This window comes from Syngnathoides biaculeatus, chromosome 20, assembly GCF_019802595.1.
Source record: "Syngnathoides biaculeatus isolate LvHL_M chromosome 20, ASM1980259v1, whole genome shotgun sequence".
In the NCBI taxonomy this organism is placed as follows: domain Eukaryota; kingdom Metazoa; phylum Chordata; class Actinopteri; order Syngnathiformes; family Syngnathidae; genus Syngnathoides; species Syngnathoides biaculeatus.
Genome location: NC_084659.1, coordinates 2,883,846 through 2,905,146, shown reverse-complemented (window position 1 = coordinate 2,905,146; position 21,301 = coordinate 2,883,846). Strand labels below are relative to the sequence as shown.

The window sequence follows — 21,301 nt, the reverse complement described above, 5'->3', positions numbered from 1 at the left end:
TTATTTTATTGTATCACTGTCTTATCTTTCCTCTAGGAATACATAAAATGTAAACAAATTGTACTACCTTTTATATTGATGTACTGACATTCTATAAAGTGATCACTATAAACCCATATGGTGCTGGAAGGCTGCCAACCCTCCTGTCTTATGGCAGCAATCCACATCTGTTTTCTTTGTGGGTCTGCAGGAAATCGATGAAAATACTTTTTCGTTGTTTCTGATCCTGTCTTGTTATGACAGCCCACTGCCACACAAGTGGTAACCATTCTTATCTTACACTCTGTATTACACGGAGACAACGGAGCTTTTTAAAAACTTCACTGTGATAAGACGACAAGCATCTGCCTTCCAAAGCTTGCTTACCAATATGGCGTCATAAACAAAAACCCGTGTGGTTTCGGTACGTAGCTGCAAAACCTCCCGAGACAAACACCGTAGGACACGACCAGTGGTATAATTCGTACCTGAAAACCATGCAGCTGTGTTGTGTATTCTGAAAACAGCGACCTTTTAATCTTCTGTCTTAACGCTCTCCCAAGTGAGCCTTTGCAGCTTGGTTCCTTAGAAAGTATTGCCTGGTTGCAATTCATTTAACTGACCTAAAAAGCCATGCTGAACTAGGGGTTGATCCACATACATTTAGAGCTTCAACCTAACACTCTCCCAAGTGAGCTATAGAGCTTGTGCACCAACCTCAAAATCACGTGCCTTTTGTTTATGTCGCCATTTTGCCAGTCTAATAAAGCATTATTCAATGCTGAGTTGGTTGGAGATGACACAAAAATGTCTTGTAGCACGACGCCCAGTCTTTTCCAATACCATTAGACATTTAGAAGGTGAAAATAAACAAAGGTATGTGGAAAAATTAAAAGCACTCGGCATAGAGGACCCATATTTAATGCAGAAGTTGACGTTTTCGCCGATAAATTGGACTATTAACCCGCTTCCGCTTGTCTTGCACAGTTGGATCTACACATGGATCTGGTGAGTAAGTCGTCGAGATTTACACAGAAAAGTTTGAAACCGTATAAAAGTCTGGACACATATAAATACTTTGTTGCCGAATCTGTTCTCAATCATGAAAAAATCCCACATAGTGACGGGTTGACAGCTTGTGAACGCGGAAATGTGTTCGGCCACACGTTAACCTTTTCTGGAATTCATCGATCTTTTTGGTTAGTATTCAATACAAATGCCAATATTTAAATAAATGAACCCTGGTTTTACACAAAGTCGCATTCATTAACTGTAATGTCTTTATTTAAAAGATTTATATATTTCATAAGAAAAATGTTTATTTCATGATATGTGTTAAAAGGTTTTAAAAGAAAAAGCACAGAGTGACACCTCTTGACCTGTGAGGATCATTTAGTTTCTATGCAGAGTGAGTGCTCCGTACTTTCGTAGATGATCTTTGAAGTATCTCCGATGAAAATTCAGTCTGAGAACAACTCATAACTACGGTGAATGTGTTCTAAACGTTTGAATCTTGGGAAACTTTGGTCTTTGTAAGTATTGTCTGTTCACAGACATTCGGTTGAGGTCACAAGTATATTTTATTTGAAAGCTTGATGTAAACTGAAAGGTTATGTTGGGACAGCAACCTGCGCTAAAGCCCGGTTCCAGCAACTGCCTTAAATGTTGTTTTTTGGCAGGCACCGGCCTCGAGTGTCCAGTCACAACGGAGGTGTTTCTCAGCAGACTCAACGGCCTGCTGTGTCAAATCAGTTAGATCCTGTTTTGAGACTTGTCCGCCAACGGCAGCGTTCCAACATTCCATATATAATCTTTGTTCTGCTTTCACATACACACACTCTGTGTCGGACTACAGTCTTTGCCCGTGTCACACTGTGTGTCACAGAGCACTCTGTTCATTAACCCATTCATGGAGTGGGTGGGTATTTTTTGCTGAATTGAGATAAAAGTTTCCTAACAGGCCACAATCAAGGAAATAAAACTTTTTTTTCGTTTATGGTTAAGTTAAATGATAACCTGAGGCAGCCATGTTGGGTCAGGAATGAAAGGGAAATAACTCCAATGACCAATGAGTTATCCTCTCCTGATACCAAATTATGGCTTCAGATTAAAACACTTAATTATTTTGATATACTGAAGGATATAATGCTTGAAAATCATGATGTCCCAAAAATGGGTTAAACTTCAAAGAGTTTGTCACGTTTCACGCCTCTGGACTCTAGTTATTGACCAAACCTGGAATTGGACGAACACGTGGAAACACCACAAATGGACCTCCTTCCACCAACTGGTGACCTTGACGTGATTCGAAACCATCCATTGGACCGACAGGCAGAAATTTTGCCACGCCACAATTGACAAGGTAAGAAGACATTTATCTTTTCAGTCTAATTTTTATCTGTCGGCCAGTGTGTGGTAAGGTTTCACTTCCTATTGTTTGAAATTGAATAAGAGGCTGTGAAATGTGATGTTATGGCCAGAAAGTAAAGAGAATAAAAGCGCATAAGTACAAAGAGAAACCGAGAAATAACCAATACATTAAGTGTTGTAATTAGCAAAAAGAGAAGGCGGATTTGCTCTTCGAGTGAGTTTTAGAATAAATAGGTCCTGTTTTGTGTTAAGAGGCGGTGTCGTTCCCTTACGGAATCTGAAATACCACAATTTCCTCGAACCAACAACTGAATGTGTGTGGAGTAAACTGTCGGGGACAGAGAGAAACGAGAAACAGTAACCTGTCGGGGACAGAGACATATCACACTGGATACATTATACTGTGAATAGAGGTGGGTTCGTTCTATTAGAGAATCATAGAAACAGTAATTCCTAATTTTCCGGTGTAAGAGGCAACATCGTTCTTCAGAAGAATCTTAGATGTCTTAAAATTCCTCATATTACGGTGTGAAGTAGTAAAGAAAAACGCGCAAGCTTGAGTAACGGTGTTTTGTAAAAAAAAAAAAAAAAAAAAAAGATTTGGATCCATTATACAATCATAATATAAATAAAATAATAATGATAAATAAATAATATAAATGAAATAATATAATACGACAAAGTAATCAACTCTGCGCAACCAATTGATCACTGAAATTGCAGAATGGACGGGAACAGAGAAAAAGAATGGTGAGATTAACGCGTCATCCTAGATGATGATCAGAAAATTCCACTTAGTGACCAAATAAGAATTACATGCAAAGTATGCATGGAAGGCCTTCCTGAGCGTGAGAGAGAAAATAAGAATAAAAGAGTTGTGTGAGTGAGTCGACGGATGACTGGCTTCCAACCTTGATGTCTCCGTCATTGGTCATGTTGGTGAAAGAAGTGATAAAGTGTTGTGTGGTGAAAAAGGAGAAACTTGAGAGTAACATTAAAAAAAAAAAAAGTCAGCGGGCAGTCCAAGTCCAATATCAAACCAAGATTCATAGTCAATTACAGCCTTGAATGCACAAAAATAGCATTTTCTGCAAGGGACACACTTCCCGAATCGCGAGCAGCTACGGACTCATCACGCAACAATGTTGCCGTGGCTCTCGGGGCTGGTGTCACCGCCTCAATTAATCACTTGCAAGACACTGTTCATGATTTATTACTCATAAACCATTCACTCCATCCGATTTGAGAATGTCGTTACAGGAACTTCCTCCGATGCAAAGTGGAGGGGCGAATTGGCTGAGGGCTGTTCAGCGTGATAAAACTCGGCAAATTTTTACTTCTGGTGATTTGAAAATCCTGAAGACGCAAGCGACTCGACTCTCTCAGCTCGACATCTTGATGTCTCCCTCCACTGTCAGCAGCCTCCTTGATGGTAACGCACTCACGTTTCCTGACTTTGATAAAGTTGCAGGACGCTTTTTTTTCCTCTGCGTGTTCATTTCATTTCAGGTCGTGAGAATGTTGGTTATCCAAATAAAGGCTGGAGATGATGAACAGTTTCTTCAAAGAATTTACATACAGAATATTCCGGGCACTTATGAGTTACAGACAATGGCTGTAGAGAGCAGATCACAAGTGCAAAGGTACAGAGAAAGCACACATCCTTTATCTTGTCAGAAGGGCGGACTGTGGGTGGTATCAAACCTGTGGCATGACATCGGGGCTTTTCACTGAGACAAAACGTTTGTCTCAACCAGTTCCAGCTGGCAATGAATTATAATTATGAATAAGTGTCCAGTATGCAGTTCATCAAGGTTAGCCTACGTGCACAGATGCGCTCAAGGACACATCTGGCTACAGAGCACAGCCCCACCGAGGACAGGAGAAAATTATGGAGTCATGAGTAAATATGAGCATAAGACATACTTCAATCCACCTTGAAATGAACCAAATTAAAGAAAGCTGCCAGCATAGTCATCGTCCAGAGTGGGTGGTGCACCGGGCATGGGCCTTTTTCCTCTGGGATGAGTCTATCCGGGGCGCAGTCAGCTTCCTTGTTGAATGATGTCATCAACGGGTGCCAGCTGGCACTGGAGTAGACATGGTTTGCTGGTTGTCGTCAGGTGGAGGGATCGCTGAGCCTGAAGTGGATCTGGCGGGTCGTGTAGACAAGATGTAGAACCACGTGTCCCCCTTTCCTCCAGGATGTACTGCTGTAGCCGTTTGCTCCGTGACCTGAAAGGGACCTGTACACCTAGGTTCAGACTATTTACGTTTAATTACTTTTAAGTATTAAAGTATTCATTTTGAGGGGAGAGTCTGGTTGTGATTGTCGTGATTAACCAAATTTTTTAAACACTATGCTTGCTGTTTAAGATTTGCAGGGATATGCCTTTGGCCATTCCAAAAAGGAAACTACTATGACTTGCAAATACCGGTGACCCTAATTATAACAGTGAAATCCCATTGAAATCACCTGACCAGGAGTGTCCACGTCCGGATCGTGGTCTCCCTGTGGTGATTTCGTTGTAGGCATACTGTTATACCTACTGCAAATGCTGCAGTCCTGCAGTTCACCTTTAACAATTTGTCTCATGAAAGGATGCCACCAGGCGTGGAGTTGTTCATCCACACCTACATGGCATGTTCCATGGGCTTCAGAATTTAGATTTTTCAATTGTGTCTGAGATGCAATGTACTTACCCTCTTTTAGCCATATGCCATCCTCATCTTTGACATCCCCTTTCAACTTCCACACATTTTTCTTCTGGACTTTTTTTCTGGATTTTTCCTGCCACAACCTATCTGTTTCTACTGTCACCTCATGTTGATTGTCACATTCAGACTGACTTAAAGTTAGTTGGAATGTTGGTCGGTACTCCGCAACCTTTTTTGCTGCTCAATCTGCTGATTCGTTTCCTGCTGATACAAAATCATTAGTTCGAGACTGACCTTTGCATTTAAGTACTGCCACCGCTGTCCGGAGAATTAACCCATCTCGCAATTCGAGAATGTCATCCTGATGTTTAACGGGCGTACCGGTTGCAGTTTGGAAATCGTTTCGCTGCCATTCTTTTAATGCAACAATATTTGTCATGTGTGCATACACCGAATCTGTGTAAATGTTGACGGATTTTTTGCCAATTTGAGAGATAATGTTAACGCCAACATTTCTGATCTTTGTGCTTACTGGGAGCCTGGAATTCTTTCTGCTTGAAGTTTTTCAAAATCTGTCTCCGTGGGTTGGGTTACTGCAAATCTGTTTGGGAAAAGAATCAAGTCCGCCTTGTCAAGAGGTGTCTCATAAAGTTCAGTGCGGAATGAGTTTTCTTCCATAGTTTTTTGTACACGACAATGCGGTTCTCCTCTGAGGAGACCTTAACCCATGTTTACCCCTTCTTGAGTAAAGAGAGTATGTGCTTGTGTTGAAATTGCTTCAATTTTCCTCTGTCTTCCTCCGGTCATGGTGAAAGTTTGACTTGTGATGGACTGGACTATACTGTGTTATGTTCGCAGTCAGTGGGTGATGAAGAACAATGTGAGATGTCTTCTGAATCACTCTGGCTAGAGCAGATGCGAAAGAAGCGCAAATTGAGTGTCTTTGCTCATATTTTTCTAATGGAGTTGATGCATACAGAATAAGGTGTCGACTTCCTCCTTCCCCTTTCTGATAAAGAGCAGCAGAAACACTGCTGATCTTTTCAGACATGTCAAAATAGAGCATGCGACTCTAATCAGGAATCGCAAGAGCTGCAGCAGTGGAAAGATGGTGTTTCAACAAGATGAAGGAAGAGTCTGCTTCTGTGGTTCAACAAAGAGTGTTGAAGAGATTGCGCATACCTTGTTCATTGACCATCCATTGGACTGGGTGAGTGAGTAATGCAAAGTTTGGAACATGATGCCTGGAGTAGTTGCAGTTGGAGTAGTTGAGGTTAAGACCGAGAAAGGCCAGCATGGTTTTGACATTTGTTGGTTTTGGGTGATGGAGAATATCGTCTTTGTGAGACATTCCTGTGCCATGGCGTGAGATCAGACGTCCGAGAAAGGAAACCTGTGATCGGGCAATCTGGAGTTTGGACTTGGAACACCTCAGTCCAACAGAGGCCAAATGAGAAAGCAAAGACCTAGTGGCTTTGAGACAAGAAGTTTAAGATGGAGCCGCCTGCAAGAGGTCATCCACATACTGCACCGGAGAACCCCATGAGGCAATTCAAGTGGAGACAACAACTGACGAAGCCAGTCATTGAAGAGTCTAGGTGAAACAACAAAGCCTTGAGGCCGGTGATTGTTGGAGTGAAATGAGTGTGGGCTGATGTAATTTGGGATACTGCAGAATGCGGGTTCGGGACGGGCAAACTGAGGGTTGACACGGCCGCATTAACTGCTCGCAGGTCATGGACCATGGAAAACTTTCCAGTGTTCTTCTTTTCAACAGGCAAGATGGGGGTGTTAAAATCAGAGCCAGGAATTTTACACAACACTCCTGCTTTGAGCAAGCTGTCAATTGTTTCCGAAATGCCAATCATCCCAGCCTCTTTTACAAAGTATTGGGGAACATATATTTGTCCTGGTTTCGTCTGAAACACAACAGGTGATATGTTGCAGAGACCAATATCAGTGGGATCCATGGACCACAGCGATGTGGGAAGGAAATCAAGAAGTTGACCAGCAAAATCTTTGTCGGTTGTTTCACGTCCATGGTTCCTATCCAGAAGCTGGTGCTCTAAAACAGAAATGGGTAAAAATTTGTTAGACTGAATCCAATAAGCATCAAGTGACGGGGATTAGAGCTATAGAGAGTGATGTGAATTTTGCCAATCAGTGGCCTGTGTGCATGCCAGGACAAACGGGCAGAGATCCTTTGCTGTGTACTGAGGTGAGACCATCAAGGAGACATGTGGGTGACAAGGAGGCAGAGAAGGATCTGAGGGATCCGCCATCATGTACCATTCGAGTTGTTCAAGAGTCAGGAACACCGAAAAAGTGACACCTGGTTTGCTTGCAAACAAATCACCCATGTTCAATTTCCATATGTTGTTTTCAATTTCCTGAAATGCCTCATTATACATCTCATCCCCTGATCTGTCATAGTACAGAGTGCAATGGATACAATCAGTTACCATATCATAAGATCTGAGGTTGCGAACCCAAGGTGACCAGAGAGTCCAAAAGTGTTCAGCTTCAAGCCAACCACTGAGCTTCAAGCCAACCACTGGAGTCAATATCCACTCTTGCCCAGTAGATGTCGGCAGTGGCGCATCCCACACGGCGATGTTCAACAAGCGGGAACTGGGAGGTGGCACCGGAGGCAGAGGCAGCCGAGCAGCAGTAGGTGTTACCATGCGGAAATTCCAGGATGAGTCCATGAGGGGTGCATTTGATGAGAGGGCATGTGGCGATGAGGAGATCTCTGCCCAAAAGATTGACTGGACAGTTAGGTGCAAACACAAAAGAATGCAAAAGAGTCTGTGACTGTTGGTTTGGGTCTCTTGGGGTTGGTTGTAACCTCCTTGATTGTCGCCACATGCTCCATTCAGATGCTTGAGGTCGCTGTCTGCACTTGCAGGCCCAATGACCAGGCTGTCCACAATTGAAGCACACGTTACGGCCTCCAGGGGGTGCACCTTGACCCATGAATGAACCTGCTTGATACATCATGCACTCAGAACCGACACAGGGGGATGAGATCAGAGCAAGAGCGGCTTCTTCCTGCTTTTTCAGACTTTGCAATTGAACCATGGCAAGTTGTGTTTCTGTACTTTTGTGTTTGTCAACCTTTAACTCTTTTTCTGTAGGATGTCTCCTCAAATGATGTTTACCACCGGTCAACCTCAGCACCAGGAAGGTCCGGATTGGCCTTCATGGCCTGTGCCACGGACTTGGGAACGTCCATCAAAATGGCTCATCGGAACACTTGCGAATGCAAAGCGGAGGCTGTTGGGGCGTGTCCTGTTTTCAGAGTGTAATCAATGAGGGCTGTGTCAAGAAAAGCTGCGGCCTCCTCATCTGCTTTAGGAGCAAACTCCAACTCTGCTGTTAACTTTTGTCCCGTAATCGCTCTCTGCACTGCTTGAAGCCAATTGGCACCACCAGATTGCATGGGTGGAAGTTTCTGCAGCAACACACTCATATCAGTGGGAGAGAAAGATTTGTAAAACATAGCAGAGTTACCAGTAGCCGGGTCAACTTTGGCTAAAATGGGTACCTGCAAGATTTGGGAATGAGTCCTATGCCGATGAAGAGGAAAAGCTGGACCTTTGGAAGATTCCCCTGGGTCTTCAGGACCTCTGGTTGATCCCAAACGGAGTCAGGGTGGGCACCCTAAATATTCTGAGACTTCATGAGATTTTAATTCTGCTAATTGATTGTAACTGAGCAACATACAACCTGTTTTCTGCTTCTCCATTCGAAGAGCCTCTAACTGCGTGTTCTGCCGCATAGACAGCAACTCCCTGCTCTCTTTTCAGTCTTGCTGCTTCTTGTTCAGTGCGGAGGGCGTGATCTTGCTTTTCCGCTTCAGCGTTCGCTCTATCTTCTTGTTCAGTCGCGGTTCTCTTAAGTTGATTTCTGATATTTTATGGAACCTCTTGGTGTCTGTTTAATTCTGCCTTCTACAGTCCAAGCTGAGTCAAACGCGTGAATGGGTCAGTTCTCAAGTTGGCCACTTTTTCCAATCTGCCTTCTAATTCTCTAATGGCGGCGGTCACTCCAGCAGCCAAAGTTCCCGCGACCATATTCATGTTCGATATCTGTTGTGCACGAGTGAGAGACGTTTGATTGTCTACATCTACTTTGAGCCGGCCCGCAATTACATTCAATACTGGAGCCTGAAATTCATTTAAAGCTTTCCTTGCTTCATTGTAAGGTGACGGTACAAATGGATTAGTTGGAGACAACGCCCAAGGCCGTTTCTCCTCCGAGTGCAATTTGGGTGTTGACGTTACCAGACCAACACTTTCTTCCTTGACAGCCAAACGGGACAACTTTAACACACATCCCATTGCCATTATTCTTGCTTCCCCTTTCATTTTCATAACTTTGTTAGTATTCTCCCTCACGTTTCTACCTTTTGAAGACAACCTGTTGATTTTTTTTGCACTTCCAACTTTAAAGACGCCACTCTTTTAACACAAGCTAATTCAGTTTCTTTCATTGTCACCAAAGACTCAGTCGAACACAATGGAACGCTTCCTCATCCATTCTTTCAACTGTTCTTTCTCACTATCTTGTTCTTTTTCAGGCAACCTTCCAACACACACGCATCACATGTATTTTTCACTTGTTCAATTAGTAACACTTGTTCAAAATGGTTTGGAATTTGCAAATCGAACCATTCACTTTCCCTATCAAACTGTCCCTCCATTTTGAATCGAATCCCCCCACCCTCTCTTTTTTTGTAGTCAACAGAGGAAGATAAGTGACAAAGCAACAATAGTGAGGATGGTGGGGCTCCTTGCACACTCACGCAGCCAACAACTCAAAGAACTCTGCCTTAAAAATGCAAATTTATAAAAAAACAGGAATGAGAACAGCAAACGTACAAGTAGTGTCGCCTCCGTTGATCTCGCACTTACACACACACACATACACACACGCATGCTTGCCTCACTATGCTACAATCGTGTGCGTGCGTGCGAGACACTCACTCACGAGACAGCAGATGCCGAAGGACGCTCTTTTTTTTGTTTTCTTTTAACTACCACTGGGTATTGTCATACCCTTCTTATGCCATTTTATTAAGGTCACTTTAATTTCTACATTTTATGTCATCCCTCAGATAGATCATTATTATTATTATGATTATTATTAGTTTTATTTTTTTTTTAAAGTGCTCGAGCTTCTTTATTTGAATGAAACATTCCTTTGATTTCGAATGAGGAATTCCAGTCTCTAGGATTCTCCAAAAAGAATGACACAACCTCCCAGTCCAGAAAGTTTTGGGCTGGCCTCAACCTTACCGGTGTGTTCTGCCAGTCACGGGATTTACAACCTTTTTGTGTTGGCACAACCTCCGAACACAGGGCGCTTCTAAACCCTTTTTAGAGTGGTACGTCCACACACTCTATGACTTTTCAACCATTTAGGTGGGACGCAACGGTTACTGACCAGGGCCTCGAATCCAGGACTATATCACCCAGTTTCCCCAACTGTTCAACCAGCCAGAAACTATAATTTCACAATGTCACAAATTCAAACACGACATGGACCTCAACCCCAGTTAACAGAAAGAAGATCCCTTTTGGAGGATAAATGTCCTCTTACCTTATCAATTGTTGGCCGGCCAATGTTCTGTCTATCAACCAACACCTCAGTCCGAAATCACGTCGGGGTCACCAATTGTTGGAGGATACTTTTTTCCCTCCGCGTGTTCGTTTAATTTCCGGTAGTGAGAATGTTGGTTATCCAAATAAAGGCTGGAGATGATGAACAGTTTCTTCGAAGAATTTGCTTTCAGAATATTCCTGGAGTTTATGAGTTACAGACAATGGCTGTAGAGAGCAGATAAGTGCGAAGGTACAGAGAAAGCACACATCCTTTATCTTGTCAGAAGGGCAGACTATGGGTGGTATCAAACCTGTGCCATGACATCGGGGCTTTCCACTTAGACAAAGGGTTTCTGTCTCAACCGGTTCTACCTGGCAATGGATTATTACAAAGTGTCCAGTATGCAGTTCATCAAGGTTTGCCTACGTGCACAGATGCACTCAAGGACACATCTGGCTGCAGAGCAGAGCCCCACTGAGGACATGAGGAAATTATGGAGTCATGACTAAATATGGACATAAGACATACTTCAATAACATACTGGGTGCTTTGGATGCATTGTTTCCCCTCCCTGAGATTATACTGTCCAACCTGGTCTTTGCTCCAAAATCTAATGAGAATGCTGATTCATTTATTTACCGTGCTTTGGTTGTGTGCGCTCAGCGAACCGGGCACCAACCCACTGACTCATTTGAAATTTTATTTGAGGAAAAAGAAAAAGAAATTGACACAAAGTACAAAAACGTAAAAATGCTGAATCCCAATTAGCCATGTTACAATTACAAACTTTAAGAAACAAAATGATTCCGAGGTCCAATTTCAAACTCCTCTGGCGCCTAATAGTGTTGAGTGTCCTGTGCATCAATCCGACTCTGTCACTGTGCAGGGTGTCTATTTCTGTTCTTGTAACCCCACCGACAAACAGCAGCACTAAATTGAATGGCAAGCCACCCGGAGAGACCGACCCCGCTCCAGGGGAGCGTGCTTCAACTGTGGAAAAATGGGACATTGGGCTCATGACTACCGCGCATCACAGCTTCCTCGGCACTGGGCCACCAGAGGAAGAGGCAGGGTATAGTAAGGTGGGCGGGGCCGGGGTGGCCATCGTCAGCAAGCTCCACTTGGAGCTCCACCCGTGGCTTCATCTCCACAGCCACCACACACTCTCCCACACATCCATCTGGCACCACCTGCTGGCCAATATATGCATCCACTGAACCAGCAGTATTTGCCGCCACCTGCTGGCCAATATATGCAGCCACTGAACCACCACTCCCTGTTATTCACAGACTCATGCATTCTTTTGTGTCTACAGTTTCCGGATGGAAACACTTTCCACTGCTCTAATGAGAACTCCCTCTCTCTCTGAGTATTCTGATAAACAATTTCTACAATTGATTCAAGAAACCCCGACACCTGCCGTTGTTGCCTCCGCCTCTGATGACATCTATTGGGCACGCATGGACATTGAATCTGAAGGATGGAAAGAGGCAGCACAATTCTGGACATCATGGCTGCCATGGATTAAACACCTTTGCGCTTATGGGGTTTGTGATTGTATGCAGTGCACTCTATACTATGACAGGCTTGGTGTCAAGGTTTATGCAGATTAATTTCAAAACATCGACGGCGATGTTTGGTCATTGAACATCAGTGATTTATTTGTGGGAAAACCTGGAGTGGCATTCAACACTTCATTGAGTGATGAACAATTAAAATGGTACATGATGGCTGACACACCCGACCCCACTATGCCACCATGCCACCTGCATATTTCTTTGATGGTGTCTCCCGAAGATTCGGCCAGAGATTTTGGCCCTATTGTCAGAGAATGCACGATGGCTACAAATTGGGAACCAATGGTATCCGATATGTTGTTGTATTCTCCATCGCTTGATGCATATTGGATTCAATCTAACGCATTTCACCCATTTTCCATTTTGGAGCATTGCCTATTGGACAGACACCATGGTTAAGAAACAATTGACAGAGATTTGGCTCCACTGGCATTGGCTGATATGCCAAACACTTTTTGGTCTACCGATCCCGCCGATGTGGGCCTCTGCGACATGACTCCAGTCACGTTTCAAATGACACCCGACCCAATTTATGTTCTACAGTACCCAATTAAGAAGCAGGATTTAATTGGCATTTCTGACACTATTAATGGATTGGCCAAAGATGGAGTGTTGTGTAAAAGTCCACACTCCCTCTACAACACACCAATTTAGCCGGTCGAAAAAGAAACACTGGTAAATATCGAATGATCCATGATTTGCGTGCCATCAATGCGGCTGTCACTACACCCACACTTGCCGTTCCTAATCCCCACTCGGCCCTTTCCCACATTTCCCCCTCCCACACCCATTTCTCTTGCATTGATTTGGGAAATCCCTTTTTCTGCATCCCATTGGATACAAGCATGCAGAAATATTTTGCGTTCACATGGAATGGTGAATGTTTTTCATACACTCGTCTTCCACAAGGGTTTGTGTTGTCACCCGGACTTTTTAATGCCTATTTGAAACAACTGTTGGCTCCTTTGCAGCTTTCAGACTGAGTACTGCTGGTGCAATATGTTGATGACATTTTGCTTGATGCTTCTTCTGAAATAATGTGTATTGACACCACCCGCTCACTTTTGGCTCATTTAGCCATCGTTGGCTTGAAGTGTTCAAAAAGCAAGCTTCAAATTCCCCGGCCTCAAGTTTTGTTCTTGGGCCGCCTTATTTCACGACAAGGTACGGCCCTGTCTCCTTCTCATAAGGAAAAGATTATACACCACCCACGGCCTACGAACGTCAAACAAATCAATGCCTTTTTAGGCTGGTGTGTGGACGAAAGATAAGTGTATCCCACCACAAATATAATTGAAGCAGCTCATAAGTGAAGTCCCTGGACTGTGCCACGTGAGAGTGGAAGAGACGCTAAGGAGACTGAGGACGTGGGGGCACCCGTTCATGAGAATCATTGTTGAAATAGAACTGCAGGACTGCAGTGTATGTAGCAGATTTAATAGTACGCCTGCTACCAAGCCACCCCAGGGCGATCACGATCCGGAAGTGACTACCCCTGGCCAGGTGGTGTTGATGGATTTTACTGACATTATTAAATCTGTGTCGGTATATCGATACTTGCTTGTCATCGTGGACGCCTTCTCTGGCTGGCCTGAGGCATATCCCTGCTGATCTGAAACAGCAAGTACCGTGATCAAACATTTAGTCAAACATTACATTCCTTCCCATGGGTTCCTGAAAAAGATAAAATCAGACAATGGAACCCATTTCAAAAACAAACATCTACAAGATGTTGAAAGAGCACTGGGATTAAAACATACGTTCGTTTGTCTGTACCAATCCCAAAGCCAAGTCCCTAGCACTAGCCTCATCCAAATTGAATTGACTACAAGCACTTCCAATTGCCTTAATGAACATTTGAATGTCTTTAAATTCATCAAAAGGGTGCACACCCTTTGAGTGCCATACCAACCGAAAGTTCCCAGCGCCCTCAAGTCCTTTATCAGCACGACCAGATGAAGCTAACCCGAGCTAAAACAATTAAAATTTGAGTTTTCACATTATACATTGCAGGAGAACAACCTTCACTTTGTTAGTGTATACTGACCTGCTGAATGAAGTGTGTAATGTTTTATGCCGAAGAGTCGGGTGAGTCATGATCCGTAAATGCGCGATGTCATGCAAGAGAAATGTCTTTGCCTATTTTTACCTCATCGGACTTTTGAGACAGAGCACTGGGTTCCATTATGAAGGCCCTGTATCTCAGTGGTTAGAGCATTTGATTGGTAAACCAGGGTTGTGGGTTCGTATCCCACTGGGGTCTCCACTCCCTGAGAAGGGTTGCGTCAGGAAGGGCATCCGGCATAAAACTTGTGCCAGACAAAATATATGCGTTCATCTGAGATGACCCGCCGTGGCAACGCCGAAAGAAACTTACTTTTTACTGGGTTCCATTACGAGCCTAGTCAAATGAATACACCCACTCACTTATAAAGACTGCAATGATATTACTTGTGATCTTTCCAAGTAAAAAGCACTCACCTTGCTTTACATGCGCAGTACAATTCCACTATTTTATCCTGTTGGATTTCAATATGAAATTTGTGAGGCGTCAAACTTTTTTGCATCTATTGCCAACGTTTTGCGATAACAGATATTGTGTCCTGCTCTGTCCAAAATCTGAATTCCGTGTACATTTCCTTGCATGAAATAGTTGAAACCTCTCTTGGACAACACTGACACATTTGGCAATAAACATACCCCAATATAATCGGCTTCAAACATGTTCTGTTCAATCGCCATTTTGGAAGCTTGTGGGACATGATGGCAAGGTGGAACAGCTGGTAAAGTTTTGGCCTCACAGTTCTGAGTTCCTGGGTTCAATCCTCGACCCACCTGTGTGGAGTTTGCATGTTCTCCCCGTGCCTGCCTGGGTTTCCTCCAGGCACTCCGGTTTCCTCCCACATCCCAAAAACTTGCAACATTAATTGGACAGTCCAAATTGCCCCTAGGTGTGATTGTGAGTGCGGCTGTTTGTCTCCATGTGCCCTGCGATTGGCTGGCAACCAGTTCAGGGTGTAGCCTGCGTCCTGTCCTTTGTCAGCTGGGATGGGCTCCAGCATTCCCTGTGACCCACGTGAGGATAAGTGGCAAAGAAAATGGATGGATGTGGAACCTGGATAAGGGGGCGGAGCTTAAGTTTGCCATCGGAAAGGTGGAGGACTGTCACTGTCCCATGCAAATTTCAAACATAAGGAATAAAAAATGTCTTCTGCGATTTGTTTTTGTCATGACCCGGATTTTAACCAGAGTTGCTGCAGCCACAACCCAGAGTACTAACCACTATAAGACCACGCACGGCTCTTGAAGCCTGGCACGGTTGTTTCTCTAAATCTGTCGACATGGCAACAAGACAACTGCAGGATGCTGAGCTAGCACCAGTGAAACTGTAAGTCTCGATAGACATTAAAGTGTCAGTCAAGTGAATCCTCTCAACTTTTTACTGTATATTTATCAACATTTAATATAGATTACCATTCCAACCGCTTTTATGCTCAGATCTTGTGTGGTGATTAAAAGCAACATTGTCACTCCACATATTATTTTATTTTATTTAATAAAATAAATATTGAAGAGGCCGCACGGTGGCTCAGTTGGTAAATCTTGTGTGGTGAAGAAAAGTGACATTCAGGTATCGCTACAGAATAATATTATTTTGTTTCCATCCATTTTCATTTATGCTTAACCTCAAAAGGGTCGCAGGGAGAGCTGTAGCCTATCTAGGCTGTTAACAGGCAGGAGACAGGGTACACCCTGAACTGGTTGCCAGCCAATCGCAGGGCACATGGGGACAGACAACAGTTGAACTCACAATCACACCTCGGGGCAATTTAGTGTCAAATTAACATTGTATATTTTTGGGATGCAAAACTCCACAGAGGCGGGTCCGGGATTGAACCCGAGACCTCAGAACTCTGAGGCTCACACTTTCCAACTGATCCACCGTTCCATCGGCTGAATTTACATTTAAATTTAACTTTAAAGATCCACTGTCATGAAATGCATGATTTTTTTAGTATGTTATCAATGAAAAAAAAAAACGGCAGCCGACAATGTACCCATGCGTTTTTTCACCACAAAACATGATTTTGACATATCCAGCTTTTTGTAACTCCTGCCATGAAAATCCGATCGAGGGATTTGTTTTCGAGAATAAACAGGAAGTGACGTACATGGCAGGACCGCCCTCAAGTGGACTCGTTTGTTTCTATTAGTTTCACCTCCGGGAAGGTCGCTCGTTGTTCCTTTGTGTTAGCCAAAATGCCGACTCGTTGCATTGTTGGACATTGCTTGAACACTCGGGTGGACAGATTTACCCTTCATAAGTTTGCAAGAGACCCGGTTCGTCGTGGAAACTGGATTGTACAGGTGCAAAGGACAAGACCTTCGTGGGTTCCAAATGATAGGTATGTGTGTATAACACTCCGAAAAAAAATAATAGTTTGGGGTGGACCACGAAATCCGTCTCATAATGTAACATAAGATCCGCGTACGTATGACAGGGGTGCTAAACGTGTCGATGAGCGCATCGGACGGGTTACGCCTTTGCCGGCTTCGGCGCCGCGTCCGCCAGTCACGGCTTCAACGCCGCGTCTGCTGGTCACGGCTTCAGCTGGGGTGGCTCATCTTCGGCGGTCAAAATGAGCCATGCCGGGATGGCTGCCGGCCTTGTCAACAAGGCTGAGCCAGCCACTGGCCTTGTCGACCGGGATGGCTTGTCGCTGTCGGGCTGGTCGGCCGGGGTGGGTCGTTGCAGCGCCGGGCTGCGATGGCTCAACTCCGACGCGGAAGTGAATCGGGGAGGGAAACGGTTTGGCCGTGTTCGCATATCATTTGAATATGGTTTGAAACAATAGTGTAATATTGCCCCGATAACTTCACTCAGTTTTGTGGTGTTCTCCTTTCCGAAAAGAGCTTCTGTGTCAGAAGGGGTGTGTTTGTCTGCCATAGTAGGGTCCACCACATGTTTTCAATGGCGAATGTCCGGGGTGACGTCACGGACAGGGGATGCAGCCAATATGGCAACCACTTGGATGTTGTAGGATGACACTTCTGCAACTTTGCGCATGGATGATGCGCTCTCCGCTCATATTTTAGAATGTTTACAGCCTGCCTGGCCAACCCGCGGCTCGCGAGCCTCATGCGGCTCTTTAAAGCTCAAGTGTCGTCAAACAGATGATTTTTGGTATATTATTAATGAAAAACCCACAGCCAATATGGTCCCATACGTTTTTTCACCACAAAACATGATTTTGACGTATACAGCTTTTTGTAACTCCCACCATGAAAATCCTCTCAGGAATTTGTTGTCGAGAAGACGCAGGAAGTGACGTAAAGGACAGTGGCGCCCCCTCGTGGACTCGTTTGTTTCCATTAGTTTTACCTCCGCGAAGGTAGCTCGTTGTTCCTTCGTGTTAGCCAAAATGCCGGCTCATTGCATTGCTGGACATTGCTTGAACACTCGGGAGAATGGAATTACCCTTCATAAGTTTGAAAGAGACCCTGTTCGTTGTAAAAAATGGATTGCACGGGCGCAAAGGACGAGAGCTTCGTGGGTTCTAAATAACAGGTAGGTGTGTATACAGCTACTAAAAAAAAAAATAACAGTTTGGGGCGGACCACGTAATCGCTCTCTCTCATAACGTAGCAAAAGATCCGCGTATGAAATGTGTTGATGTGCGCGTCGCCCAGCCAACAATATCTCACTCAGCCTGCAACATAACAACATCGGCTCCACCCCCTCCTTATATAGCACGGCGGGCCGAAACTCAGCCACACCGGCTGAGGCGCCGCGTTCGGCAGTCGCAGCTTCTGCGAAGGCTGCGTATCGGACTTTGCGATGGGGGGGGGGGGCTCTGAAGAACTCATCCAAGAATGCGTTACTCAGTCGCGTCCGTGCATAAAGGGCTCCGGCTCGACTGTGACTAAAGCAGCACTGCTGGGCTCTGTCATAAGCCACACCGGCTGGCTGCGATGAGCCGCGATGGCTCATCTCCGCCGCGGGAGTGGATCGGACGGGAGGCAGTTTGGCCTTGATGGGATATCATCTGAATATGGCTCGAAACAATAGTGTAATATTGCCCTGAGGGCTCGAAACAATAGTGTAATATTGCCCCGGTAACTTCACTTGGTTGTGTGGTGTTGTCCTTTTCGAAAAGAGCTTCGGTGTCAGAAGGGGCGTTGGAAAAATGCGAATATCTCTGTTTTTCGCCTTCCATAGTAGCAGGCACTGCGCGTTTTCAACGGCGGAAGTGACGATGACGTCAAGGACAGATGACGCAACTAATATGGCGACCACTCAGATGTCAAGAGACACTCAATTGTGCAACTTTGTGCACGGATGACGCGTTCTGCGCTCACTTTTTTTTCCCGTATAGACATTGAAGTGACATACTGTTATATGTATTTTTCATTACAATATCTATTTTAGAATGTTTATAGGGATGTCACCTGCTCTTTAACTAGTTTCATGCGGCTCTTCAGGAGCTTTCACATGACATGCGTGAAAAATTCTTGGCTGGCACTGTCATTCACTCCCCCTACAGCTAGACGGCACACTGACCATGTAAGCCTGTTTGAGTGACGTCAAACGAGCGACGAGAGAATCTTTGGGGTGACATCATTTGTGTTGTAAACCTCTTGTTACCTCTTGAAATGGCAGGGAAAAAAAGCACAGCCAAACGAAAATATGAAGAAGAACACGGGACATTTTTGCCAGAGTGGGAGAGTTTATATTTTTTTGTTGAACGTAATAGCAAGCTGATCTGCCTTATATGTCATGCAGCATTAGGGCATTTCAAAGCTTCAAATCTTCAGCGTCACTTCACCTCACTCCACCCTAATATTTAACAGGAATTTCCAAAAGGGACTGAACTTCGCAAGAACAAGTTGGTCGCTTTGAAAAGCCAGGCAGAAAAGCAGGTGCAGTTTTCCAAAAATTTTACGATTTACGATTTATATCGTCAACTATATCTGCACACATGCGCTTAACCACAGGCAATTCAGGAATCTCATCGCTGAGCTGGACCAAGGGCTTCCAGGTGACCTGCCGCTGCTCTGCACTGTGAGGTGGCTGTCAAAAATCAAGGTACTCTCTCGCTTTTTTGAGCTTTTGTATGCTGTGAAACTGTTCATGGAAGAGAAGGACAAGGACTATCCCGAGCTCTCAGACCTCGAGTGGATTATGGATCTGGCATTTTCAGTCGACATGCTGTGTCACTTGGACAGACTGAACCTGGCCCTGCAGGAAAAGTTAAAAATGCTGCCTGACCTGGTGTGTGTGTGTTTGTCAACAAACTAAAGCTGTTTGAGGCGCATATTCTAAAGCGAGATTTAACACATTTTCATACTCTGCTAAAAGCCAGTGAGCAAGTCACCAGCGCCGCCCTGAAAAAGAAAAGAGACAGATATGCAACACTGGTTACAAACCTGCACGAAAGCTTTGTGACCCAGTTCTGTGATCTACAACTGAAAAGACCACAGATTACGTTCCTCGTCGACCCATTTAATGCGGAGACAGACTGTTTGAAAGCCCCGCTCGTCACAGATGAGGCTGCGGCTGAGTTGGAGATGATCGACCTTTGTGAGGAGGATCAACTGAAAGCTGTTTTAAGGGAAGGGACCGTTGAGTTCTGGAAAAGTGTGCCAATTGAAAAATACCCCAACATCAAACGAGCTGCGCTTAAAATACTGTCCATGTTTGGGTCAACGTACGTCTGCGAGTCTGTGTTCTCTAATCTGACACATGTGAAATCAAAGCATCGATCTGTTCTGACTGACACTCATTTGAAAGAATTGCTTAGAGTGGCAACAACAGAATACAAGCCAGATTTGAAGAGGATTGTCCAAGTCTCACTAAGAAGCATAGTAAGAGAAAGATGTTATTGAAAATTATTCTATTATTGTTTGTGGACTTGCTTGAACTGAGAGTTTGCGTGTGTGTGTGTGGTGTGTGTGTGTGTGTGTGTGTGAGTGAGACACTGCACGCAATGTTAACTGTTGAAAATTACTGATATCATGTTGGTGTGGTTATTTTCATTAGATCTGGCTGATCTGTGTATGCGTGCATACATGATTAAAAGATGATGTTCATGTGTACCCATGTGTATGATGTGGCTCTTTGCAGTAACACAGAAAAAAAAGTGTCTCTTAGTCTCTGACTTGGCCACCCCTGGTTTATAGGGATGACACTTGACCTTGAAGTTAAAGCGTAAAGCTAAAAATCACCACTCTAGTGGAATTGATTTTGAGACATCACTGCACAAAAGAATTGATATTTGCCACATGGTGTACCAATGTTACAGATTGTCAAGAAAGACCCTCGATATGGGTCCATCTGGGATTTGAACCCTGGACCGCTCACACTCTAAGGGAGAATCATACCTCTAGAGCCCAGGAGAGCTCTGAAATCGAGTCAAATAGTGGAGCGCAGAGTCCAAAGCAAACACGGTGAAGCAGCATTTAGCTATTATGCAGCACACAAATGGAATAAGTTGCCAACAGAAGTGAGGTCAGCCCCACGTGTGAATGTTTTTAAATCCAGGTTGAAAACTATTCTTTTTTCTCATGTTTTTTTTAATATATCCACTTTTTGATCATATTACTTGCACTGTATGCGGTTTTAATTGTCTTTTTAAAAATATTTTGTTTGTCATTTTTATTGTTTTTATTCGGTTTTAAATGTTGGATCTCTTTGTTTTCAAATGCCTTTAATTATGTAAAGCACATTGAGTTACCTCGTGTATGAAATGCGCTATACAAATAAATTTGCTTTGCTTTGCTTTACACCAATGAGCCACAAATGTTGACTCTTGACACTGTTTTTAGAATCATTCCACAAGACCAGAATGAGGCAACCCACATTTCTTGAGCTTTTTTAGTACCGCCTTCGTCGCTCCCAAGAGCTTTTTAAAAAATGTATGAAATTAGAAAAAAAGAATGGGAGAGAAAAATATATTTTTTTTATTTTAAAATGCTTTCTGTGGAACGAGATATATTACACAAAATTCTTCTCCTTAGTTGCATGCCAGATGGTTGAGCTCTGCAATATGGGACTTGAGATGTGAGGTTGGGGGCCAAAGAGGTGAGGTCTGCAGCCAGACTCTCTCGAA

At 44.0% G+C, this 21,301-nt stretch overlaps 1 long non-coding RNA gene across 2 annotated transcripts; it reads left to right on the top strand.

The window, feature by feature from the left end:
• Nucleotides 1-1,411: 1,411 nt before the first annotated feature.
• LOC133493650 (uncharacterized) lies at nucleotides 1,412-20,892 on the top strand. Of its 2 annotated transcripts, none has more exons than XR_009793078.1 (5): nucleotides 1,412-1,511; nucleotides 1,659-3,781; nucleotides 3,859-3,992; nucleotides 19,044-19,112; nucleotides 19,188-20,891. It is a non-coding gene; the product is annotated as an uncharacterized LOC133493650 (long non-coding RNA). The 2 variants fall into 2 exon arrangements; XR_009793079.1 differs by having other exon boundaries at nucleotides 1,423-1,897; nucleotides 2,202-3,781; nucleotides 19,188-20,892.
• Nucleotides 20,893-21,301: the final 409 nt, after the last annotated feature.